This window comes from Podarcis cretensis, assembly GCF_951804945.1.
Source record: "Podarcis cretensis genome assembly, chromosome: 9".
NCBI classification, from domain to species: Eukaryota; Metazoa; Chordata; class Lepidosauria; order Squamata; family Lacertidae; genus Podarcis; species Podarcis cretensis.
Genome location: NC_137178.1, coordinates 66,828,980 through 66,856,695, shown reverse-complemented (window position 1 = coordinate 66,856,695; position 27,716 = coordinate 66,828,980). Strand labels below are relative to the sequence as shown.

The 27,716-nt window shown below is 42.9% G+C and overlaps 1 protein-coding gene across 1 annotated transcript in view; it reads left to right on the top strand.

Annotated features, from left to right (window-relative positions):
- Positions 1-27,716, top strand: part of LOC307223635 (uncharacterized protein) — a 688,399-nt gene that overhangs the window by 540,123 nt on the left and 120,560 nt on the right. The window lies entirely within an intron of this gene.

Here is a 27,716-nt window from a genome sequence, read left to right as displayed (position 1 = left end):
TGGCAACTTTGCATACTATTAAAAAAGTATCCAGCAGAATTCTTTCTCCTTTAACTCTCCTGGCTCAAAGCCATCTTTATCTAACAATGAGCATCATTTTCGCTTATGTAGTTTTCAGAAACTCTAATTATATGATAAGGTAAAGGGACCCCTGACCAGTAGGTCCAGTCGTAGCCGACTGTGGGGTTGCGGCGCTCATCTCGCTTTCCTGGCCTGATAGACTTCTTTAAATCTTTTATGCTATTCTGTAGTAATCTAACTGTGATTTTTCTTTTTTTCTTTTTGTCCTGTTCTGTGTTGCTTATTTATGGTCATTTCCAGCTGGCTATTACATGTCAGTATGTTTACTTACATGTTTCTTCATGACACACTGGCTGGCTAAACCTTGGGATTTGCCGTCTTACACTGGTTACCCAAGTAAACGCTGCTGGCTAGCTAGAGGCGTTTAAAAAAGGTTTCCCCACCCCTTTGTTAGAAGTGGGTCCTGAGACCCTCAAAATAAAATCTGAACAAAGTTGGTGAAGCAGCAAGGAGTTTATTGATTACAAAAATGTTCTTGCAAGAGCAGGTGTCCCAAAGCAGGAACACCCCAAATCAGTAAAACACAAGCTTATATCCCGTAGGCCCAAACACAGGTTCCCTCCCTTGTTTCCCCATTGGCTGGATACATGCAAGGGTTACAGCCTATCACGACTGCCTAATTAAAATACTAACATTTATCTGTATTCATATGCAATTATTTGCTAAGAAAAGCAGAAATACTGGGTGATAAGTGTGAATTGATCTAGCTGCTGACACTTGTCTACTTATCACACCCACGTCCTGGCCACTATCAGGTGCCAGCAAGTTCTGTATCTGCTGAACATACAAATAAACCATATCTCAACAGCAAGCCCCCCTGTTTGGGGGCGTTCTAACCACCAGCCGTTCTAACGATAAGTTTTTAAGCAAGTCTGCGGTTACCTAGCTGTTGCAACCTTTTGACCTTTTGAAAAAGCTATCTAGCTGTTGCAACCTTTTGGCCTTTTGAAGAAGAAAAAAGCAACATTTTTATTCCTTACACCCTTGAAATTTGGTTCTGCTTTGTTTTATGTATGGATGCCCACAAATACATAATTCCTACAGAATAATTATATATATATATATATTTACTGGCTTCTTGTTTTCATCTGTAAGCTGCCTTGGGTCCCAACAGGGGAAAAGGTAGAGGAGTACTAACAGTAGTAATATTCCTAATTTTAGTATTTGTACCCCACCCATCTGCCATAATTCTGTGGTAGAGATGTAAAATGACATATACTGTGTTCAGCTGCATTTTCCAATTTGAAACTCATTTTACAACTATTTTGGTTTATGGGGAGACAAGTTGGGTGATGGAGTGAGAGGATGCTGAAATGATACTGACACCAGGTTGCATATGCATATCGATGTGTGTCTCCATAGAGAAAAAAATATATATTCTTATTTATCCCATCTCATGGCTGTGTTCTGGATTTATGCTACTATTATACCTTAAGATTGTTTCTGTGCAATTCAGCTTAAAAGAAAGGACTCACTTTACTCTGTATCTAGGGTAAAAAGGTAAAGGTAAAGGTACCCCTGCCCGTACGGGCCAGTCGTGACTGACTCTGGGGTTGCGCGCCCATCTCGCTTAAGAGGCCGGGGGCCAGCGCTGTCCGGAGACACTTCCGGGTCACATGGCCAGCATGACGAAGCTGCAGCTGGTGAGCCAGCACCAGCGCAGCACACGGAAACGCCGTTTACCTTCCCGCTATAAAGCGGTCCCTATTTCTCTACTTGCACTTAGGGGTGCTTTCGAACTGCTAGGTGGGCAGGAGCTGGGACCGAACGACGGGAGCTCACCCCACCGCGGGGATTCGAACCGCCGACCATACGATCGGCAAGTCCTAGGCGCTGAGGTTTTACCCACAGCGCCACCCGCGTCCCTCCGTATCTAGCGTAGGCGACAGCAAAATGTTCCAATAACAGGAATAATGTGGCTTTTCATAAAGTACTGCATTAACAGCAGTCCTTTCATCAGAATCGAAGGATGGACTCCTTAACTTTTACAATATTGGATAAAAAGTATAGTTTCAAAAGACTCTATATGGATTCTCTACTCTGCTTTCAATGACATCATTTAACCTTAACTGAGAGACGGAAGTGACTGCACTGTTACCACCTCATTAGGCTCACCGCTTCAGTCTTTGATTGACCTTGCTATAAAATATTTCTCTTAATATCAGAAATAAATGGAGCCTTTTTTGCATTGGCCCCATTAATCCTGTGATTAGTTGAAGCACTCCTGTCTCCATGACGGTTTCTGATCTTGAGCACTTCTTTATTTCCAATCTCTCTTTTCCTCCTGGTTGCAGCTGCTGTTTATTATGGACTTTTCAATTCTTTGTAGAGAATCAGTAGCAAATTTGTTGAAAGCAAGTCATTAACCCATTAATAATAATAATAATAATAATAATAATAATAATAAATCAACCAGGAAGGAGGCTCTGCCAGTGAGCGGAGGCAGTTGCCAAGGTGACAGGGGGCATGATGACACATGAGAAAAAAATGTGTCCTTTTGAAATTTATACGGCGAAGGGGATGACTGCAGAAGCTACTGTTAAGGGCAAAACCATCATGTTGAGCTGAAGATGGGGATAGAGGCATGAAGATGTCTGGGATCCAGTACTGGGCTGCTGAAATCTCTCTCCATTGAAAGCTTCCAGTGTAAATATGTGTAAATAAAGTATATTTCAAAGACCTCATTTTCCCCAAAGGAGCATAGGCTCTGGTTGAGTGCCAATACCCCTTGGAATATTGTACACCACTTGGAAGAGATTGGGGAGGCCAGTAAAATTATTAAAAAGGTAAAGGATCCCTGAACGGTTAAGTCCAGTCAAAGGTGACTATGGGGTTGTGGCACTCATCTTGCTTTCAGGCTGAGGGAGCCGGTGTTTGTCCACAGACAGCTTTCCGAGTCATGTGCCCAGCAGGATTAAACTGCTTCTGGTGCAACAGGACACTGTGATGGAAACCAGAGCACACGGAAACGCTGTTTACCTTCCTGCCACAGTGGTACCTATTTATCTACTTGCACTGGCATGCTTTCAAACCGCTATGTTGGAAGGAGCTGGAACAGAGCAATGGGCACTCACCCCGTCGTGGGGATTCGATCCGCCGACCTTCCAATCAGCATGCCCAAGAGGCTCAGTGGTTTAGAACACAGCGCCACCCACGCCCCTTTTAACAATATAAACACATGCCAGCCAAACTCACAGACCCAAAATGAGGTTGAGGTATTCATAAGCTTCTCTTCAGATAAGATGCAAATTCTTTCTTGTCTCTGATTAAACATGAACTGTAGGCAGCTCATAGGTGGGATTACTCGCTCACATCTGAATCCACAAAGCCTCTCTACCTCCCCCCCCTTTTTTTTATACTGTGAAATGCTATGGAAATTGACGTTACATAGTGATAGTGCTGTGGAAATAGTATAATATATGGGCAGATGTGAGTTGCAGTTCCTATAGCTACACAAAGCACAAATAAGCACTCTTTTTCTACGCCATTGTGTTATGCTTGCCAGCTGAATAAATAACTTTTAGTTGATTAATCTTCTGTCTTCTAACCAATTAATCAATGGATTAATCGATTAAATTAAAATAAATGTTTTTATTATGAAACTCAGTATTGCTGCCCGCTTCGAGATATTGAAGAAAACATAAATGAATAAATGAAAGCTCCCACTTGTTGATGGAATGAAAAGCTATCGTTAATATTTTCCTTCTCAGTCCTTATTCCCTAAGGTCCCAGAATCAAAACAGCCTCGAAAAATAAAATAAAATAAACAAGTCTGTCAATAACTCCTATCCTCACCGTGTAAAATTTACCTTGGCTGATTAAAATTGGTCCCCACTGATCAATCAGTTGAAGCTTTAGTTGATCTAGTGTTTATGCCAAGTAAAGCCTGCAGCATTACAGTATATTAGGCGTTTTGTCATATTATTCATTCAGTAAAGTCTCATCCTATCATGTAATATAAATTAAATGTTATACGATAACACCTTTTCCTAATTGCCCTTTAAACTACTAATAATTATGGATGAATTAGTCCTTAAATTATTCTAAATTAAGTCAATGAACTCTTTTAGACTAATGGGGGAAAGGATAGTGTCATGCCACATCTGTCTATCTCTCTCACACACATCCCAACATTTCTCTGATGAAAATAGGGACACCGTATCCTGTTGTTGTTGTTGTTGTTAGATAAAGGTAAAGGTAAAGGGACCCCTGACCAATAGGTCCAGTCGTGGCCAACTTGGGATTGCGGTGCTCATCTTGCTTTATTGGTGGAGGGAGGCGGTTTACAGCTTCTGGGTCATGTGGCCAGCATGACTAATCTGCTTCTGGTGAACCAAAGCAGTGCACGGAAATGCCGTTTACCTTCCCACTGGAGTGGTACCTATTTATCTACTTGCACTTTGACGTGCTTTCTAACTGCTAGGTTAGCAGGAGCAGGGACCGAGCAACGGGAGCTCACGCCATTGCAGGGATTCGAACCGCCGACCTTCTGATCAGCAAGTCCTAGGCTCTGTGGTTTAACCCACAGCACCACCTGTGTCCCTTTGTTGTTAGATAGAATGTCTCTATTATTATTATTATTATTATTATTATTAATCTGTTTAAACTCCACCCACTCCAGGCAGCTTCCAGCATATATAAAAACACAATAAAATATTAAACATTAAAAAACTTCTCGATACACGACAGCCTTCAGATGGCTCAGGGGTTGGAGAGCTCTAGATCAGTCTTCCCCAACCTTGGCCCTCCAGATGTTTTGAGACTACAGTTCCCATCATCCCTGACTACTGGTCCTGCTAGCTAGGGAGTTGTAGGCCAAAAACATCTGGAGGGCCGAGGGTGAGGAAGCCTGCTCTATATCCTCCAACATTTCTCTGATGAAGATAGGAACATCCTAAGGAAAAGCGGGACATCCCAGGATCAAATCAGAAACTAGGACTGTCCCTGGAAAATAGGGACCGAGTAATCAACATATGATTACAACATATGGTGGTGCTGTGGGTTAAACCACAGAGCCTAGGACCTACACACATAGATCCTTGATTCCTGTATACTTGGAACTAGTATTACTAACCACTACTAATTAGTGGTACAAGGGACGTGGGTGGCGCTGTGGGTTAAACCATAGAGCCTAGGGCTTGCTGATCAGAAGGTCAGCAGTTCGAATCCCCGCGACGGGTTGAGCTCCCGTTGCTCAGTCCCAGCTCCTGCCAACCTAGCAGTTCGAAAGCCCGTCAAAGTGCAAGTAGATAAATAGGTACCGCTCCGGTGGGAAGGTAAACGGCGTTTCCGTGTGCTGCTCTGGTTCACCAGAAGCGGCTTAGTCATGCTGGCCACATGACCCAGAAGCTGTATGCCGGCTCCCTCGGCCAATAAAGCGAGATGAGCGCTGCAACCCCAGAGTCGGTCACGACTGGACCTAATGGTCAGGGGTCCCTTTACCTTTACCTAATCAACATGGAGCCCTCCATCATGATAGACCACTGGCCATGTTGGCTGAGCTGGATGGGAAGTAGTGGCAGCTGATCTATTGTGCCCAGTTGGGCACCAACCTGTCACCCCACCAAATTCAGTCTGCCTTCAGCTAGTTCCCATCTCCTTGCCTTACTCCTTATACCAGTAGAAAAATAGTAGCTATCACCTTCCTCCTTTTTCAGTCTGTATTGCCATTGTAGAACTCAGAAAGGAAGAAAATGGGGGCAAAACTAGAATTTGTTTGCTCTTCGTAACATTGGCTGTGCCTCCATGGTGATCTTTGTCATAGACCAACTCTTCCATCACCACTGATCCACAGCTGTGCACACTGTGGTCATTCTTTATAGCAGCAGGGTCTGTTAGTGGTCCTCTTGTGTAATAATAATAATAATAATAATAATAATAATAATAATAATTTATTATTTATATCCCGCCCATCTGGCTGGGCCTTCCCAGCCACTCTGGGCGGCTTCCATAAAAACCAAAAATACAGTAAAATCACACGTTAAAAACTTCCCTGAACAGGGCTGCCTTAAGATGTCTTCTGAATGTCAGGTAGTTGTTTATCGCTTTGACATCTGCTGGAAGGGCGTTCCACAGGGTGGGCGCCACTACCGAGAAGGCCCTCTGCCTGGTTCCCTGTAGCTTTGCTTCTCGCAATGAGGGAACCGCCAGAAGGCCCTCGGTGCTGGACCTCAGCGTCCGGGCAGAATGATGGGGGTGGAGACGCTCCTTCAGGTATACTGGACCGAGGCCGTTTAGGGCTTTAAAGGTCAGCACCAACACTTTGAATTGTGCTCAGAAACATACTGGTAGCCAATGTAGGTCTTTCAAGACCGGTGTTATATGGTCTCGGCGGCTGCTCCCAGTCACCAGTCTAGCTGCCGCATTCTGGATTAGTTGTAGTGTCCGAGTCACCTTCAAAGGTAGCCCCACGTAGAGTGCATTGCAGTAGTCCAAGCGGGAGATAACCAGAGCATGCACCACTCTGGCGAGACAGTCCGCAGGCAGATAGGGTCTCAGCCTACGTACCAGATGGAGCTGGTAAACGGCTGCCCTGGACACAGATTTGACCTGTGCCTCCATGGACAGCTGTGAGTCCAAAATGACTCCCAGGCTGCGCACCTGGTCCTTCAGGGGCACAGTTACCCCATTCAGGACCAGGGAATCCTCCACACCTGCCCGCCTCCTGTCCCCCAGAAACAGTACTTCTGTCTTGTCAGGATTCAACCTCAATCTGTTAGCCGCCATCCATCCTCCAACCGCCTCCAGACACTCACACAGGACCTTCACTGCCCTCACTGGTTCTGATTTAAAAGAGAGGTAGAGCTGGGTATCATCTGCATACTGATGAACACCCAGCCCAAACCTCCTGATGATCTCTCCCAGCGGCTGCATGTAGATGTTGAAAAGCATGGGGGAGAGGACAGAACCCTGAGGCACCCCACAAATGAGAGCCCAGGGGTCTGAACACTCATCCCCCCCCCACTTTCTGAACACGGCCCAGGAGGAAGGAGCGGAACCACTGTAGGACAGTGCCCCCAGCTCCCAGCCCCTCAAGACGGTCCAGAAGGATGTTATGGTCGATGGTATCAAACGCCGCTGAGAGATCCAGCAGAACTAGGAAACAGCTCTCACCTTTGTCCCTAGCCCGCCGGAGATCATCAACCAGTGCGACCAAGGCAGTTTCAGTCCCATGATGAGGCCTGAATCCCGACTGGAAGGGATCCAAATGGTCCGCTTCTCTCAGGCGTGCCTGGAGTTGTTCGGCAACCGCTCGCTCTATCACCTTGCCCAAGAATGGAAGATTTGAGACTGGGCGATAGTTGGCCATTGTGGCCACATCTAAAGATGGTTTTTTAAGAAGCGGTTTAATAACTGCCTCTTTCAGCGGGTCTGGGAAGGCTCCCTCACGGAGGGAAGCATTCACCACCCCACGAAGCCCATCGCCCAGTCCTTCCCGGCTAGCTTTTATAAGCCAGGATGGGCAAGGATCCAGGAGACAGGTGGTTGGTTTCACTCGTCCAAGCAGCCTGTCCACATCCTCGGAGGTAACAGATTGGAATTGATCCCACTCAACTTGACTAGACAGAACTCTAGCACTCTCCCGCCCTGGCCCTCCTCCCACGGTGGAGTCTACTTCTTCCAGAATCTGAGCGATTTTATCTGCAAAAAAACATTGCAAAATCATTGCAGGAGAACATGTGGCCCGTACTGGGCCCCGATGTTACAGGTGGTTCCGCTAAATTGTGAACCACCTGAAAAAGTCTCCTGCTGCTGTTTTCTGCAGATGCAATAGAGGCGGTGAAGAAATTCTTCTTCGCCGTCGCTATCGCCACTTGGTAGGCTCGACGTTGAGCTCTAACCTGTGTCCGATCAGATTCGGAATGAGTTATCCGCCACCGGCGCTCTAGCCGTCTCAAAGATTGTTTCATTGCCCTCAGATCCGTGGAAAACCACGGGGCTCTCCGGGCTCCATGCAATTGGAGAGGGCGCTTCGGAGCCAAACAGTCAATAGCCCTGGTTAACTCCGCATTCCAGCGGGCCACCAGGGAATCAGCTGAAAGGCCATCAACATGGGATAAAGCATTCCCTACCACTCTCTGGAAACCATTTGGATCCATTAAGTGGCGGGGGCGGACCATCCGAATTGGTCCCACCTCCCTGCAGAGGGGATGGGTCGCAGAGAAGTCCAGTTGCACCAGGAAGTGATCTGACCATGGCACTTCTTTTGTTTCACTTTTACTTAGTGTCAGATCACCAACATCCATAGAGGTAAACACCAGGTCCAAGGCATGTCCGCGGCTATGGGTTGGGCCAGACTTATTCAGGGACAGCCCCATGGAGGCCATGCTTTCCACGAAGTCCCGAGCTGCCCCTTGTAAGGTCGTGTCGGCATGGATGTTAAAATCCCCTAGGACGACCAAGCTAGGTGTCTCCAGGAGAACATCCGCCACGACCTGAAGCAGCTCGGGCAGGGAATCCTTGGTGCAGCGGGGAGGTCGGTACACCAAAAGGAATCCTGTACTGCCCCTATTGCCCAACTTCCAGAACATGCACTCGGAAAACTGGGTCTTCCCAATAGGACGCCTGGTGCAAACTAATGACTTCCTAAAAATCACTGCAACCCCCCCTCCCCGCCCACATGACCTGGGTTGCTGTGCGTAAGAGAAACCTGGTGGACAAGCAGCGGCAAGGACAGGCCCATCTGCTTCATCCAACCAAGTCTCTGTTACACATGCCAGGTCAAGTCCTCCATCCATGATCAAGTCATGGATGGCAGTGGTCTTATGAATCATTGACCTGGCATTGCACAGCAGCACCTTCAGGTCATGTGGGTATCCCTTGCTGATTCTAGTATCCATCCGGTCAGGACCAGACCCGGAGGCAGGAATAGTCCTCAGACAACGACTAAACCTGCCTCCTCTGTAATGACATGGTCCAGTATTCCGAGTCTTTCTCAGAGGAAAATGTACAAGCTGCCTATACTCTGAGCACATGGGAATGGTTGTGTTTTACCAATAATATTTGTCTGCTTCATACATTTGACTCCACCCAACATTAACATGCAGAATAAGCCGTTTCACTATATTTTAAATTGTGATTCATCAGCAGCCCTGAATCATTCGGACAACAAATGTATGGCTTTCAGTGTTCTTTCCCAACATCTAACACTAAAACCACCTTTATTACATTATATTCTTCATTCTCCAATTCCCAAGTTTTAAACTAAGGATTTCCCCCCATCTGCAGACTGGAGATAAATTTCTTTGTCCATAAGTTTTGCACAAAGCAATGTTCTTATTACAGAGAAAAACAATATTATGCCATTGGATATATCGTGGGTGAAATCCATGGCATGAAATATGAAAGTCAGTGATGGAGGATTCTGGCATTGATTGCATTGGGCTGTAGTAGGCTTATATAACTTGACTCTTTAGGAAAGAGTTATGAAAAACAAACACCTTTATACTTTCTGATAGTGACCCTCGCTAAACTATTAACAAATGCCCAAACATTTGTACAGGCTCCAACCATCCTTATTTGCCAGGAGAAAAATCCCTATTGTCTGATTTCCTTTTCTGGTAAATAAGTATTCCTGTTTTGTCTCCATTTTTATTTTTATTTTTTGCCTTTGAGGGAGATTTTGTTCCCTTTCTGCCCCCTTTAGGTTGCTTGAGGGTTTAGATTCCTGATTTGAGCTGACCTAATCTGCTCTTTCTGGATGTATGGATTGGAATGTAATGATCCTTATTACTTCTCCAAAATTTGCAATGCAATTTTTGGATCAAAAAACATATGGAAGTGCATTTAACCCATCCCTGAACTGGGAAAGCCTTGCCACAGTAGTCCATGTGTTGGTTTCTTCAATAGTGGATTACTTCTAATGTGCTCTATGAGATGCTTCCCTTGCACTTAATCTGGAAGGTGCAGTTAGTACAGAATGCTGCAGCATGACTGCTGACAGGGGTGAGACCTTGTCAGCATATAGCACCTGTGCTCAGAGATCTGCTACCAGCCCAAGTTCAAGTTATTCCTATTAGCAAATAAAGCTCTTAACAACTTGGGAACAGTTTACCTACAGACCCTTCAAATATCCATATTTTCCAGGGGCAGACCTGGATTTACAGAAGCCGTCCCAGTTTCCGGTTTGATTCCAGAATGTCCCACTTTTCCTTAGGATGTCCCTATTTTCATTTGAGAAATGTTGGAGGGTGTGCAATTATGTGACACACACACACACACACACACACACACACACACACACCCCAGGCCAAGAAGATAAGTAATTAGACAACCTTTAGAAGACATCTGAAGGCAGCCCTGTATAGGGAAGTTTTTAAATGTTTTAATAGATGTCGGTTTGTGAACTGCCCTGAGACCTCTGGGTACAGGGCAATGTATAAATTGAATAATAATAATAATAATAATAATAATAATAATAATAATAAGACATCCCTATTTTCATTGGAGAAATATTGAAAGGTATGTACATACAGTATGAGATTGCCTTACCCCACATGTGACCACTCAGCCACTGCAATCGACAGAATCGGTGTCACATTCCACATTTGTAAGACACCTTTGTGGGCTTTTTTAACAATCAAGTGGTGTATAAATTCTATGATATGAATATAATTGATTAATTCAAAATGCTCATTTTCATATAAAATGCATTCAGACCTTCTTAAATCAGGATAACTTTTGATAACATGCTTTGTGTGATAAAATAAGTATTTGAGAACATGTTGTGAATTTTTGTGCAAATATTTTTAAACAGAGCCTATATATAATAATAAATAATAATTTATTATTTATACCCCACCCATCTGGCTGGGTTTCCCCAGCCACTCTGGGCGGCTTCCAACCAAATATTAAAAACAATACAGCATCAGACATTAAAAACTTCCCTAAACAGACTTATGAATGAACATATTCAGGACTGATATGCACCAGAAAGAGATTGATCCACTTGCTCCTATTGACACACAGATGCCCTAGACTGCATTCATGGTGATGCACGCATGCTAATAGTCGTGATTGCTACTACCTCCAGAATCAGAAGCAGCATATCTCTCTTAATAGATATTTCTGGGAGAAACTGCTATCATAGACATCTGGTCGTTCAATGCAAAAACAGAACACTAGACTAGGCTGTCCTGATCTAGCGTGCTGCTTCTTATGTTCTAGCTCTGTAAGCTGTAACCAATAAAAGCTGTGACCATATTAAACCCAAATTTTCTGCCTGGAGGTAATTTGAACCTCTACATCTTCCCTACTCCATGCTGGGGGCATTTCAGGCTTTGGGGAATCAGATCCCTTCCACGGTGGCAACCCAGAATCAGAGAAACAATAAAAGTTCTCACCAAGCAATTTATTCAATAATTCACAGAGAACGACAAAAGAATGCAACCTTCCCTAATACAGTGGTACCTCGGGTTAAGTATTTAATTCGTTCCGGAGGTCTGTTCTTAACCTGAAACTGTTCTTAACCTGAAGCACCACTTTAGCTAATGAGGCCTCCTCCTGCTGCTGCTGCACTGCTGGAGCACGATTTCTGTTCTCATCATGCAGCAAAGTTCTTAACCTGAAGCACTATTTCTGGGTTAGTGGAGTCTGTAACCTGAAGCGTATGTAACCCGAGGTACCACTGTAATGGCATTGCTCCAAGTAAAGTCCCACCCCGCCTATCTCTCCCCTATTCGACGTCACTCCTGTGTTGGTTAATCTGAGCTTTCTGCCCCTGAGCTCACTGTTCTAATACCCCCAATGCCCACATGGTCCTGGGAGGGGGAGTCAAGAATGCTTTCCAAGGACATTGAGTCTGTCCGCTGTCTCTTCCCTGGTGTGTCTTCTTCCTGCTGATCCTCTTCCAATATTTCCCAGCTTTTCCCCTCTATGGCCTCTGAACTATGCCCTTCTGCAACCGCTGTTCTAAATCTATAGTGTCCTCCTGTTCTTGGGAAGGTTCAGGAGAAGGAGGGGTGGTCCCCACCATTCCTCCTCAGTCCAGCCCCTGACATCTGGTGACCAGCATTAATGGACAGTGCCAATCTTCCAGCACAGGGATTGGCCACATTAGGGATCAGATTAGTGTAGGGCGGAAGCCATGTATGCAATAGACATTATGATGACCTGATCCATGTGGCCCTCATGGGTTGCAAGGGTAACTTCTGAAGCAGGAAGCCTGCTGTTAGTATGTAGCCTCCCTGCATGATTTGGAACCTTGGAATATCAGGGTTCTAAATTTGGAACCTTGGAATATCAAGGTTCTAAATCATCCTGGGAGTTGTACTTTTTTATTGTTAGGCTCTGCCCTTAGTTATGGATGTTTAAGACATATCTTAAACTTCTCCAAACACTGGAAATGGAATTGCAAGCCAGGACATGGAACAGCTTAACAAAATGCAGTAGAATGTTCAATATCTGATCAAGGAAGGGGCTCAGGCCATGTTGAGAGGGTCAGAGAGTTGGTTTCCTGTTCCCAGGGTCCTGGGCTTTGCAGTTGTTCAGCATTTTGGCCTTTACAACCCTTTTCACAGAACCGTAACCTAAAGTAATTGCTAAAAGAAACTTCCCTATTTATATCACTGGACTATAAGTCCTGCATGATTAACTTTGATTACTTTAATGGCATTGTGCAGAACTTAATGACCTCAGGATCTGATCTGTTTCTTTAAAATAGGCCACACACTAGTAAGTTTTAGTTTCCCTAAGGACAGGGATAATGTTTTTCCCTCTAGGTCCTTTCCTTGGCAATCCCACATCTATTGTGTTCTTTTAATGCAGAAAACATAACAATGAATGTCACTAAATACACACAGTGGTAAATGTTAATATGCAGTGGTAAATGTTAATATGTTCTATCTATCATCTATCTATGTATCTATCTAATCTTCCCCTAATATAACACATTTATAATGCTGTATTTTGACAAATGTAGCTGAGTCCATAATTAGCTGGCATAGTCAAGTGCCTATCACTTTATTTATATTTATTCATTGCATTTGTAGGGCATCCTTCATCATATATATATATATATATATATATATATATATATATATAATTACCCCCAAATAAGATAGTGGTTTCTGTATATTGGGATGGGGCTGCTAGCTTCATCAGAGTTTGTTAAAAGAAAGAAAAAATCTCAAATCCGTGAATGGCCTGAGAAGGAACTGTAGTGAAAAGTGCTGAAATGTTGAGGGCAGCTGGGGCACAAAATATTGAGGATGCCAGTTGAGATGGGGGGGGGGGCTAAGGCAAAATGGAGGTGGGAGATAATTGGCTTTTCTGAATCCCCAACAGTTTATTGTATGATGAAATGGCGGATTAGGCACAACTGTTATGCACATCATAATGGGGAGGGGGGAATATTCCAGTTAAAATAAAGAGAAAACAATAGAAAACAAAACAAAAAGTGCATAAAAATGGAAAAACAAAACAACTCTCTAATTCTGTACATCCTTGTCTAAAACAAACATTTATGAATGAAATTATTATTCTAACGCATACAGATTTATTTATAATATACTATATTTTTAATAAATGCTTTCCAAATGTTGTATTTAGCCATTTGCAGTTTATGTCTATAAGCTATATGTGCAGATGTAACAAGAGTTGTCATGTCTTCTATCCATTGATTAAAGGGGGACATTGATTTATCTTTTCAGTGGATATTGATCCGCTTGTCAGACCATGATCTTGAGGTGGCCAGCCCACCTAGCCCCTTGTCAGTGGAGAGATCTTGTTTGATTCCATAGAGAAAGGTCTTTCCCTTGGTGGCTTCAATTTGCTTAAATTTCCCCAAATCCATTCCCTGCCTCACACAGCGTAATACCCTCTCCCTTTTGGGGGAGGGTGTGTGTGTGAATACTCTCTAGAATGTATTCATGACTTAATTATATCTTTCTCTGAGTCATTATTTTTCAGTTACAGCTGGTTAACCTTGCTGAACTTTAATTCTTAACAAAATACTAGCCAGAGATCAGTCAGATTGCTAGCTTGATCACTGATTATTGCTCCCTTGTGGAAAGGGTGATGTGTTTAGGGTACGTTGTCTATGCCTATTGAAGGAGATGAGACATTGCCTTTGACAACAATGAGCAAGGGAGCCTTTGAAAATAAAATGCATCTCGCAAGACAGAAAGTCCTTAAGGTGTGGATCCATTGAAGAGGAAGGAGTTAAAAGAGGTGGATCACAGAAAAAAGATTTCAATATGATATCTGTTTAATGTTTAAAATACATTTTGTTTGTTTGCAGCAGTCTATGAAGCAACTGTGGTGATATCACCCCTTGAAGACTGGTTTATGGGAATGGGTTAGAACTTCAGAAATAATGAGCTTAAATGCAACTATCTCCCATTAAGGCTTCAAGTCTAGTGTCACAAGATAATTGGGTGGAAGAGGTGAACACCCATGGGCTAAGGTCCCATAAAACCTGGGTTAGTGGGAGCTCTCAGCTGCTAGCCAAGCCGAGGTCAGCGTCTGTTTTGGCTTTTGATAGCATCTTGTTCCATTGCTAAGCCTACTGAGATTTAAGTGTAAGCATTTCTGTTAATTAGCTGGATAAGTTAGTGTTTGTTGTTTTCTTACCTTCTGAGGCATTTTAATCTGTGTAATTATTTGGAGTTTTTCTCTCTTCCAGAGTTTTGTTTTAGTAAAGTCTGTGTATGATTTTATAAAATTTGGTCTGGTCTGAGTTCCTGAACCCTTTAATTTTAACCATGCTTTTCGGAGCAAGGGTCACCCAACACAGCAACACACATAATTTTGCAAAAGCTGTATCATAGCAAAGTTCAGTTAAAATAAAATGAATGGCCAAGTGGCTCGGAGGTGCATTTCTCAATTATTATTTTTAATGGTATGGAATAACAATAGTAGGTATGGGAGAGAAATTCAATTCTGTTCATATTTAAAGGTGATCTTACCTAAGCTGCTCTTTCCAAAACAGTGCACAAATAGAAACCTAGTCATCCTTCAAAAATTCAGACTTCTCTGAATTTTGCAATGCAGTTCTCCAGCCAGGTAATTTAAACAAAAAGCATATGCTAGGATGAAGTGCTCATTGACAGGCATATATGAGTGAAATAACACAAAAAAACCTGCACTGCCTTAAGGAAAACTGCTTTGCAAAAAATGTGTATATTGGCAAAATTGCTTTGGAAAATGTGCATATCTGAAGAAGAGTGCAGTGGTGAATTAAAAGATTTGTATACTGATATGGAAATGTGGAGAACTAAATTGAAGATTGGGAAAAATAAGAAGCTGAAAGAATCCAGGATTGAAAGATTTGGCTTTTCCCAGACATTATTGAAGTGGTCAGGTGAACTTACCTCTGAAGTATAGGCATCATTCAGAAGGAGCTGCCCAGTACTGTGTATTCTATACCTGATACCATCAGGTCAAGGGGAATGAGGAGGCACATGTGAGGTGAAACATTTGCTGAGATACTTGGGACCCTGAAAATGTTGGTACAGGATATGTCATGATTGGCTGTTTAAAATGATATAGAGACATATTGGGGCAACAGTGAAACCAAATCTCAAGAAAAATATAAACCCATTTTAGATATTCTTCATTTGTGTTTTATCTTGGTTTCTAAAGAGAACATGTGAAAAGGCTGCTGCTCATATATATATCTCTCACACTTCCTCCAAGAAACTCAGAAAAACACCTGTGATTCTCCCTTTCCTCCAAAACTGAATCTCCTTTTAGGAAGGCTAAGCTGAAAATCAGTAACTGGCCCAAGCTCACCCAGAAAGCTTCATGGCTGAGTGAGACTTTAAACATAACAATGTGATAGCTTCATCTTCCATGAATTTGCCTCATCATCTTTATATTAGTCCCAAGTCGATGGCCATTACTACATTTTTTTTTTAAATGATATTTATTAAATTTTCCAATAAAGACATAAAAAAACCAACAACAACAATAAAAACAGACACAAGCAAAGACAACAAGTATAACTTTCAAACCTTATTTTCTCAACCTAGTTTCACCGACTTCCTCATACCTCACCGTTCTGTATTCTAATTTCATTATCCCATCAGCAAATCCATACCCTTATTTCCCAAATATTTTTTTTACCACTTCCATTCTTTTTCATACTCGTTGTCTCTGAAAACCACGTTATTTTAAATCCATGTCAATCTAACATTCATTAATCTTATAATATTTATTAAGATAGTCCTTAAATTTCTTCCAATCTTCTTCCACTGTCTCTTTCTCCTGGTCTCGGATTCTGCCCGTCATTTCTGCGAGTCCCATGTAGTCTGTCATTTTCATCTGCCATTCTTCCAGAGTGGGTAGATCTGATGTCTTCCAATACTTTGCAATAAGGATCCTTGCTGCTGTTGTGGCATACAAAAATAAAGTTATGTCCTTCTTTAACACCACATGGCTGACCATACCCAGGAGAAAGGCCTCTGGTTTCTTCAGGAAAGTGTACTTAAACATCTTTTTCATTTCATTATATTTCATTTCCCAGAAAGCCTTAATCCTTGGGCACGTCCACCAGAGGTGGAAGAATGAGCCTTCACTTTCTTTACACTTCCAACATTTATTCTCTGACAAGTGGTAGATTTTTGCAAGCTTGACTGGGGTCATGTACCACCTATAAATCATTTTCATAATATTTTCTTTCAGGGCGTTACACGCCGTGAATTTCATACCGGTGGTCCACAACCTTTCCCAGTCAGCAAACATAATGTTATGACCAATATCTTGCACCCACTTAATCATAGCTGATTTGACTATTTCATCCTGTGTATTCCATTTCAGCAGCAAGTTATACATTTTTGATAAATTCTTAGTATTGGGTTCTAACAGTTCTGTTTCCAATTTGGATTTCTCCATCTGGAAGCCAATTTTCTTATCCATCTTATATACCTCTAGAATTTGATAATAGTGAAACCAATCTCGCACTTTATCCTTTAGTTTCTCAAAACTCTGCAGTTTTAAATTACTACCCTCCTGTTCTAGAATTTCCCAATATTTCGGCCATATACAATCCATATTAAGTTTTTTCACAGCTTTTGCCTCCATTGATGAAAGCCACCTTGGAGTTTTATTCTCCAGTAGGTCCTTATACCTAATGCAAACGTTGTACAATGCTTTTTAAAGCATTTAAAGCCTTTATGAACCTTGACCTTGTCATACCACAGATATGCATGCCACCCAAAGAAATTATTAAAACCTTCCAAATCTAAAATGTCTGTGTTCTTAAGAAGCAGCCAGTCCTTCAACCAGCAGAAAGCTGCTGACTCATAGTAAAGTTTCAAGTTTGGCAGGGCAAATCCCCCCCTTTCCTTTGCATCAGTTAAAATCTTAAATTTTATTCTGGGTTTTTTGCCCTGCCAGATAAATTTAGAGATATCTTGCTGCCATCTCTTGAAACACTCCATCTTATCAACAATTTGCAATATTTGGAACAAAAATAACATTCTAGGCAATACATTCATCTTAATAGCTGCTATTCGACCAGACAAGGAAAGCTTCAAGTTTGACCAGATTTCTAGATCTTTTTTCACTTGGTTCCAACATTTCTCATAATTATCTTTAAATAAGTTCAAATTTTTAGCTGTCATGTTAATCCCCAAATATTTTACACTTTTAACCACAGTTAAACCTGTTTCAGTCTGAAACCTCTCCTTCTCTCTTACTGTTAGATTTTTCTCTAGTACCTTTCTCTTAAATTTATTTAATTTAAATCCTGCCACTTGACCGAACTCTTGAATTATTTCCAAAACCCTTTTCGTACTAGATTCCGGCTCTTGTAATGTGAGTACCAAGTCATCTGCAAATGCTCTCAATTTATATTGTCTCGCTCCGACCTGAACCCCTTTAACCAGCTGATCTTTCCTTATCATGTTCAGCAAAACCTCCAGGACCAAAATAAAAAGTAGTGGGGAAATTGGGCACCCCTGACGTGTCCCTTTTTCTATCTTAAGCTCTTCAGTAATTATATTATTTACTATTAACTTTGCTTTTTGTTCAGAATAAATTGCGCCTATACAGTTTTCAAAACCTTGGCCTACCCCCATCCCATGGAGATTCTTCTTCATAAAGGTCCAAGAAATATTGTCAAAGGCTTTCTCCGCGTCCACAAATATCAGAACAGCTTTTGTGTTAATATTAACTTCTAGCATTTCCAAAATGTCTATTATAGTCCTTACATTATCTGATAAATGTCTTCTCAGGAGAAAGCCCGATTGGTCCCTATGGATCTCCCCCATTAAAACTTTTTTCAGTCTTTTAGCTAAAATGTCAGCAAAAATTTTGTAATCCACATTTAATAGAGAAATTGGGTGGTAGTTCTTAAGTTGAGTCTTTTCAGTCTCTGTCTTCGGTATAAGCGTGATAAAGGCCTCTTTCCACGTATCAGGTGCTTCTTTCCCCTCAAGAATTTCATTACAGACTCCCTTCAAAGGTTGTATTAGCCATTCTTTTAATGCCTTGTAATATTTGGACCCCTTCATGGATCACTGCCTTGCCGTGGCGAAGGGGCTTGAAGAACTCAGAGAAGCTATGAACTATGCCGAGCAGGGCACCCAAGATGAACAGGTCATAGTGGAGAGTTTTGACCAAACGTGATCCACCTGGAGGAGGAACCGGCAAGCCACTCCAGTATCCCTGCCAAGAAAACTCCATGGACAAAGACAACAGGCATATAAAAGTTATGACGCTGGAAGATGAGCCCCTCAGGTCGGAAGGCGTCCAACATGCTACTGGGGAAGAGCGGAGGGCAAGTACAAGTAGATCCAGAGCTGATGAAGCGGCTGGGCCAAAGCCGAAAGGACGCTCAGTTGCGGATATGCCTGGAAGCGAAAGGAAAGTCCAATGCTGTAAAGAAAAATATTGCATAGGAACCTGGAATGTAAGAACCATGAACATGGGTAAGTTGGAGGTGGTCAAAAATGAGATGGCAAGAATAAATATTGACATCCTGGGCATCAGTGAACTAAAATGGACGGGAATGGGTGAATTCAGTTCGGATGACCATCATATCTACTACTGTGGGCAAGAAACCCGTAAAAGAAATGGAGTGGCCCTCATAGTCAACAAAAGAGTGGCAAAAGCTGTACTGGGATGCAATCTCAAAAATGATAGAATGATTTCGATACGAATCCAAGGCAGACCTTTTAACATCACAGTAATCCAAGTTTATGCACCAACTACTGGTGCTGAAGAAACTGAAATTGACCAATTCTATGAAGACTTACAACACCTTATAGAAGTGACACCAAAGAAGGATGTTCTTCTCATTATAGGGGATTGGAATGCTAAAGTAGGGAGTCAAGAGATAAAGGGAACAACTGGCAAGTTTGGCCTTGGAGATCAAAACGAAGCAGGGCAAAGGCTAATAGAGTTCTGTCAAGAGAACAAGCTGGTCATCACAAACACGCTTTTCCAACAACACAAGAGACGACTCTACACATGGACATCACCAGATGGGCAGCATCGAAATCAGATTGATTATATTCTCTGCAGCCAAAGATGGAGAAGCTCTATACAGTCAGCAAAAACAAGACCTGGAGCTGACTGTGGCTCAGATCATCAGCTTCTTATAGCAAAATTCAAGCTTAAACTGAAGAAAGTAGGAAAAACCACTGGGCCGGTAAGATACAATCTAAGTCAAATCCCTTATGAATACACAGTGGAAGTGAGGAACAGGTTTAAGGATTTAGATTTGGTGGACAGAGTGCCTGAAGAACTATGGATGGAGGCTCGTAACATTATACAGGAGGCAGCAACGAAAACCATCCCAATGAAAAGGAAATGCAAGAAAGCAAAGTGGCTGTCCAATGAGGCCTTACAAATAGCGGGGGAGAGAAGGCAAGCAAAATGCAAGGGAGATCGTGAAACATACAGGAAATTGAATGCAGATTTCCAAAGAATAGCAAGGAGAGACAAGAAGACCTTCTTAAACAAGCAATGCAAAGAAATAGAGGAAAGCAATAGAATGGGAAGAACCAGAGATCTGTTCAAGAAAATTGGAGATATGAAAGGAACATTTCGTACAAAGATTTCCATAATAAAGGACAAAAGTGGAAAGGACCTAACAGAAGCAGAAGACATCAAGAAGAGGTGGCAAGAATACACAGAGGAATTATACCAGAAAGAAACGGATGTCTCATATACCCCAGGTAGTGTGGTTGCTGACCTTGAGCCAGACATCCTGGAGAGTGAAGTCAAATGGGCCTTAGAAAGCACTGCAAATAACAAGGCCAGTGGAAGTGATGGTATTCCAGCTGAACTATTTAAAATTTTAAAAGATGATGCTGTTAAGGTGCTACACTCAATATGCCAGCAAGTTTGGAAAACTCAGCAGTGGCCAGAAGATTGGAGAAGATCAGTCTACATCCCAATCCCAAAGAAGGGCAGTGCCAAAGAATGCTCCAACTATCGCACAATTGCACTAATTTCTCACGCTAGTAAGGTTATGCTTAAAATTCTACAAGGAAGGCTCAAGCAGTATGTGGACCGAGAACTCCCAGAAGTGCAAGCTGGATTTAGAAGAGGCAGAGGAACCAGAGACCAAATTGCAAACATGCGCTGGATTATGGAGAAAGCTAGAGAGTTCCAGAAAGACATTTACTTCTGCTTCATTGACTATGCAAAAGCCTTTGACTGTGTCGACCATGGCAAACTATGGCAAGTTCTTAAAGAAATGGGAGTGCCTGATCACCTCATCTGTCTCCTGAGAAATCTCTATGTGGGACAAGAAGCTACAGTTAGAACTGGATATGGAACAACTGACTGGTTCAAAATTGGGAAAGGAGTACGACAAGGCTGCATTTTGTCTCCCTTCTTATTTAACTTATATGCAGAATTTATCATGCGAAAGGCTGGGCTGGATGAATCCCTAGCCGGAATTAAGATTGCCGGAAGAAATATCAACAACCTCAGATATGCAGATGACACAACCTTGATGGCAGAAAGTGAGGAGGAAATAAAGAACCTTTTATTGAGGGTGAAAGAGGAGAGTGCAAAATATGGTCTGAAGCTCAACATCAAAAAAACGAAGATCATGGCTACTGGTCCCATCACCTCCTGGCAAATAGAAGGGGAAGAAATGGAGGCAGTGAGAGATTTTACTTTCTTGGGCTCCATGATCACTGCAGATGGTGACAGCAGCCACGAAATTAAAAGACGCCTGCTTCTTGGGAGAAGGGCAATGACAGGCCTAGACAGCATCTTGAGAAGTAGAGACATCACCTTGCCAACAAAGGTCCGTATAGTTAAAGCTATGGTTTTCCCAGTAGTGATGTATGGAAGTGAGAGCTGGACCATAAAGAAGGCTGATCGCCGAAGAATTGATGCTTTTGAATTATGGTGCTGGAGGAGACTCTTGAGAGTCCCATGGACTGCAAGAAGATCAAACCTCTCCATTCTGAAGGAAATCAGCCCTGAGTGCTCACTGGAAGGACAGATTGTGAAGCTGAGGCTCCAGTACTTTGGCCACCTCATGAGAAGAGAAGACTCCCTGGAGAAGACCCTGATGTTGGGAAAGATGGAGGGCACAAGGAGAAGGGGGCAACAGAGGACGAGATGGTTGGATAGTGTTTTCGAGGTTACCAGCATGAGTCTGACCAAGCTGCGGGGGGCAGTGGAGGACAGGAGTGCCTGGCGTTCTCTGGTCCATGGGGTCACGAAGAGTCGGACACGACTAAACGACTAAACAACAACAACAACAATATTTGGAAGTCAGTCCATCAGGCTCCGGAGATTTGCCCAGTTTCGCCATTACTACATCTTGTGGTGTGATGGCCTGGGACTTGGGCTCGGGCTCGGAGCCAGAGGAGTCTCAGTCCGCACCGGATCCTTTGCCTCAGGCGGCATCTGAACCTAGTCTAGAGCCTGATTCTGAAGAGCCCCAGTCTGCACAGGTTCCCCTGCAACAAGCACCAGCTGGGCCGAGTCAGGGGCCTGAGCCTGCCCTGGCTCCACATGTGGGGATTACCTTGTTGCCTTCAGCTGGGCAATCACTTACAGCTGCTCCACTACCAGTTGGGTCAGGAGAGGCTGAGGTGGCCTCTGGGTCTAGTAACACACCAACATCTCCCGAGCTGCAGAAACTGAGGTCTGAGAGAAGGAGAGACCTGAGTACTCGCAGGAGGAGTGCTCGCCTTCAGGAGAGACAGGGAGGTGAGTCACTGAGGGATCAGGACTGGCTCTTACCCCAACAGAGATAAAAGGCTGCTGGACCCCACCCCAGGTTGCGGGAGCAACGTTGCTGTTTGCCAGAACCTGCCTGTGATCCTGTCCCTGCCTGGTTTCCTGTCTTGTGTCCTGCCTTGGCCCTGTTGAACTGACTCCTAGCAGAACCCTTGGATTTGGGATTGGACCTGGACCACGTTACTTGGGTTACCCCTGGGCCCAGCACAGTGGTAGCAGATTCCACAGTGCTGTTTGAAGAAGTACTTCATTTTGTCAGTCCCAAATCTCCCACTAGTTGGTTCATTGGACTTCCCTGCATTCTGGTATGATGCGAAACGGCAACCATCTTTGATCTGTCCACTTCTAATTCATTTCTTACATCCACCCATCCATTGTGAAAAGTGTTACCATGACCCTGGAGTCCAGTGGTGACCAGGATCCTGGATCAGAGGCTACAAGGCTACTGGCTGAGGGGATAGACCAGGTTCCTGATTTTGAGTCCAATACCAAAGACTTCTGAACTGGATCCCACAGTACCAGTTGCCATAAAACTAGAGCTGGGACACTCATGGGAAGGACCATGACTGGGGAAGGTTTGTAGCTCAGTGGTAGAGCATCTTATTGGCATGCAGAAGGTCCAAAGTTCAACCCCTTGCAGGTCCAGGAAGGACTGCTTGTGGGCCCAAGAAACCAAGTGCTTCCTACTCTACCTCACCAGTCATAGGGTCATGTCAGGTGGAAAGCCAGGAAGCAAAGGAGAAGCACCCATCTTCAAACAAGAGCACTGGCCCTTTAAGAGTCTGCATTTGCCCAATGGCAATGTTGCAATCAAGTAATATGCATGCTAATGTGAGCCATTACTCTGGCATTGCCTCTAAACAAGCTTCTTTTTTGAGGGAAATGTCAAGCATAGTGTCTTTAATCTTTTTAAAAAGTAAGTTTTATGATTTTGAGCACTTAGGTTTTACACTGCCAAATCAGACAGATCTCCAAAGGGCCTAATTTTCAGAAAGTGCAGAAAAGAATATGAAAATAATGGAGGCAATCAAAATCATTTCTCAATTTTTGAAAATAGAATCCTTTTTTTCTTTTCAAAACTGTGGAGGGGAGAAGCTACATTATGATATTATGGCTTAGTCTATTGGTCTACTTTCTATAAGTACAAAATTTTATGAGGGCTGTCAATCAACTCAATATTTTTAGCTGATTAGCCATTTGCTTTTTAACCATTGATTGATAAAATATAATTTAACTTGCATACTACCAAAATCCATGTCTGTGGATATTGAAAGAAGGATGAGATAATGCTGTTCCCCACATTTTTGGTGTGTGTGTGTGTGTGTGTGTGTGTGTGTGTGTGTGTGAATTTGCCACAACCCTCCTTCTCTGGAAGAAGAGGAGAGGTGATATCTCCCTAGGGGAGAATGTTATGACCTGAGGGTGATTTTGCCCAATTTCAGCCTGCCCCGCCCCACATTTTCCCTTTTGCTTTATGTGGCACCCACCCTTTTGAAGTGTGGGCCTACAGAATCGTCATCTGTTTTCCAGGGTGTGAGTAGCATTTTTGGGAGGAGACCCGAATTGACTCTGTGCTGTTCCTCCAGTCTGGCTGATTGGCATGCAATCCAGGCAGGTGAAAAGATTTCAGAAAGAATGGACCACTTACCTGAGGCAGTGTTGGGTTGTGGATATTGAATCCAAATAACTATATTGTACTAGCCATGTGGTATCCTTCAGTCACTGTTGTCAGGCAGTGAACACCTGCTTGAACGTAATTTGATTGGGCTACATTGGTTGAATCCGACTAGCTGGTTTGTTATGGAGATCTTCAAGTAGTTCTGTTTAATAGATATAACCTACTTATCCACATTTGGTTCCCTTGACTCTTTTTCCTGGCATGTTGGCAAATTACAATTCAGCCAGAAACCATAAGGGGCAATATAGTATTTTAATAATAATAATACATTTTTTGGCATTGACCATTATGGTAACGCATCAGAACCAAAGGCACAGCCTATCCTCCATGAGCACACCTGTATGGTGCCCTTTCTCTTTCCTTTCAGCTGTTTGATATTTATTTCAACAATTTAGATTCTGCTTATAAACTGTATTGTTAAGAAGTGTAGGGTAACATTATAAAAGATAGAATCACTATAAAATCAGTTAAATTAACCATAGCATCAGAAAACTCAGTTTGTTGGCCACATTGAGTCCACCACAGCATTACAATCCTCATGGCACCATTCACTTTACTTATCTGCCAGCAGGAGGGAAGAATAGCGTTATCTTTAATCACCCAGTAATCTTCAATCCTGCAAAAGTTGCATTCATGAAGAGGTGTCTGTGAGTCATACACCCAAGTCTCCAAACCATCAGTATGTTGCTGTAGGAAGCTAAGTAAGCTTTTGTGGGAAAGTAGAAAATCGTAGAAACGTAAGAGAACTAAGATGTGTTATCATTGATAAAGATAAGTGCGACAAGCTAAATGTGGGATGTGATATGTAAGTAGCAGTAAAGTACAACATTCCTTGTTTTCCTAGAGTGGACATGCAGGGGAATGTTTGGTCCAGCCAATCAAAAACTTCCTGTTTCCTCCCTGGGACATACTTCCTTTGCATGTGACTAAAGGTGGGCGTGACCTTACCTGTCCAGGTAACAAAAGGGACAAGGTACGCAGCACTCTCTCTTTTTTAATTCCTCCGTTGTTGGAGCAGCTTTTAGCTAGAGATGCTCTGTTGGCTTCCAGCCACAAGAGGACACTGGGATTATCCCCATATGGAGTAGCTCCACATGTATATACTTTGTAACTAAGTCTGCCTTCAGGGATCCATCTGTGAACTGAATGTGAGTAAACTACTTTTATATAATTTATACAAGATTGTGGTGTGTTTATTCTTTTAAGAGGGATAAAAGGGAACTTACTAGGAACCTGATAGTGAGAGGCTTATACAAGCCTGCAATCAGCTACCCACTGTGTGTTTAAAAGGGGAATGTGAAACTCTGCTAAGTAAAGGAACTTGCTAGTGCAAATTAGGAAGGATATTAATAAACAATACATCCGCTCCTGCCTCCCTGAACATCCCCACACTAAAAACACCCAGGAGCCATGATGGGGTGACTGGAAGTCGCCATAGAAGCTGTGTATTATGAAAGTACTATATCTTTTCATAATGTGTATTAATTTTCTGTTGACTGTTTTCTTTTTGGAATCACTAAAACAATAAAAAATCTGCTTTAAAAAAGGAAGCTAACTAAGCCTTTGCAAATATATGGTAGAATGCCCCGGTGAAAACACTGGGACTAATAGGTAAACTTATAGGTAAACATTCATAGAATTGAGCTGAAAAGTGCTGGCTGATTAATCTACCCATTAAACTAATTAAAATTTGCAATCTTTGATTTGGGGAGTAGGCAATGATGCCGAATAATCTAAAAGTATACTTTTCATTTGGTGGTTGTTGGGGATGGGAATTAACACATATATAAGTAGAAATGTATGACAGTTATTGAAAATTAAAACCGTAATACATTTAGTAATCTAATGATACTGCTGTCAATCATTTATTACAACTTTAATGTAATTACTATTTTCTCTTACAAATATATGTATATTTCCCCCTAAAGATGACTTTTCCAATGCTGGAAGATGACAGGGAATTTCTTTGTCATATGACAACATCCTCCTCAAATATATATTGAAATTGTTTGGGGGGTGGAAGGGACACTCTGTGCAATGCACACAGGCAGTAATCCTGGAACTGAAATAACATTTCTTGAAGATCAACCACATAGTTTCTATTTCAACTGAGTTAGTAGCAAACACATCTAGACAGCCCTAACAAATTAAATGGATTACTGGGAATAAGTAATCAGTTTCAATCTGTATATCAAATAATTAAAGATAACTCGAAGGAGAGGAAGTAAAACTGGTTAGAGGGTAACTGCTGACACTAATATTTCAAAATGCAGTTTGTTACGGTATTCAAAAGCTGAATTAAGATAAATTCCCTTTGGTCTTAGCATCGGTTTCAATTATAACTGAACCAATATGTGTGCCCACTTCAGATGATCTCTCCACTTAATTTCAAGGCAAGTTCAAGACTCTCCCAGATGGGGGATGTTAACATTTGAGTTTTATTTTAAACCACTCTGACATGCCCTTGAATATGAGAGGTGGTATAGCAAACGGGCCTGTGTATTCTAAGGAATCTTAAGGATCTTGTTTCCTACACCTGAAGACCCCTGTTTCAAAGGGATGGGGTAGATGGTGCACTTACAGTTTTGTCACTCACTTTGACCAGGGATCCAAAACCCATTTGTTTTGACTGAGATCCAGAAAGCTCCTTTCGGAATGTCAAGGGCTTGGATATTGTGTGTTGGAAATTTGTGGCTATTTTTCTTTAATCTCTAGTGCCCTCCATCAGATAACTAACTGTGTAGAGACTTCCCTCCCTTCAAAGTGTCTGTGTGAGTGTCTGGAGGCAGCTGAAGGATGGATGGCGGCTAACAGATTAGGTTGAATACTGACAAGACAGAAGTACTGTTTTGGGGGGACAAGAGGCGGGCAGGTGTGGAAGACTCCCTAGTCCTGGATGAGGTAACTGTGCCCCTGAAGGACCAGGTGCGTAGCCTGGGAGTCATTCTGGACACACAACTGTCCATGGAGGCACAGGTCAATTCTGTGTCCAGGGCAGCTGTTTACCAGCTCCATTTGGTACGTAGGCTGAGACCCTACCTGCCCGCAGACTGTCTCGCCAGAGTGGTGCATGCTCTAGTTATCTCTCGCTTGGACTACTGCAATGCGCTCTATGTGGGGCTACCTTTGAAGGTGACCCGGAAACTGCAATTAATCCGGAATGCGTCAGCTAGACCGGTGACTGGGAGTGGCCACCGAGACCATATAACACCGGTCTTGATAGACCTACATTGGCTCCCAGTACGTTTCCGAGCACAATTCAAAGTGTTGGTGCTGACCTTTAAAGCCCTAAACAGCCTCGGTCCAGTATACCTGAAGGAGCGTATCCACCCCCATCGTTCTTCCTGGACACTGAGGTCCAGCGCCGAGGGCCTTCTGGCGGTTCCCTCACTACGAGAAGCCAAGTTACAGGGAACCAGGCAGAGGGCCTTCTCTGTAGTGGCACCCGCCCCGTGGAACACCCTCCCACCAGTTGTCAAAGAGAAAAATTATTACCAAACTTTTAGAAGACATCTAAAGGCAGCCCTGTTTAGGGAAGCTTTTAATGTTTAATAGGTTATTGTATTTTAGTGTTTTGTTGGAAGCCACCCAGAGTGGCTGGGGGGACCCAGCCAGATGGGCAGGGTATAAATAATAAATTATTATTATTATTCAAAGGAAATCTACAATATGGTATGGAGAGCTCTTCTCCATGAAACATCAGTGGCTTCTTGGACATTTGGAAGCAGTTCTTTGGATCCCGGCCATGATTTGAAAGAACAATGAGGCTTTTGAGAAGCCCTCACACCCTTTCACCAATATG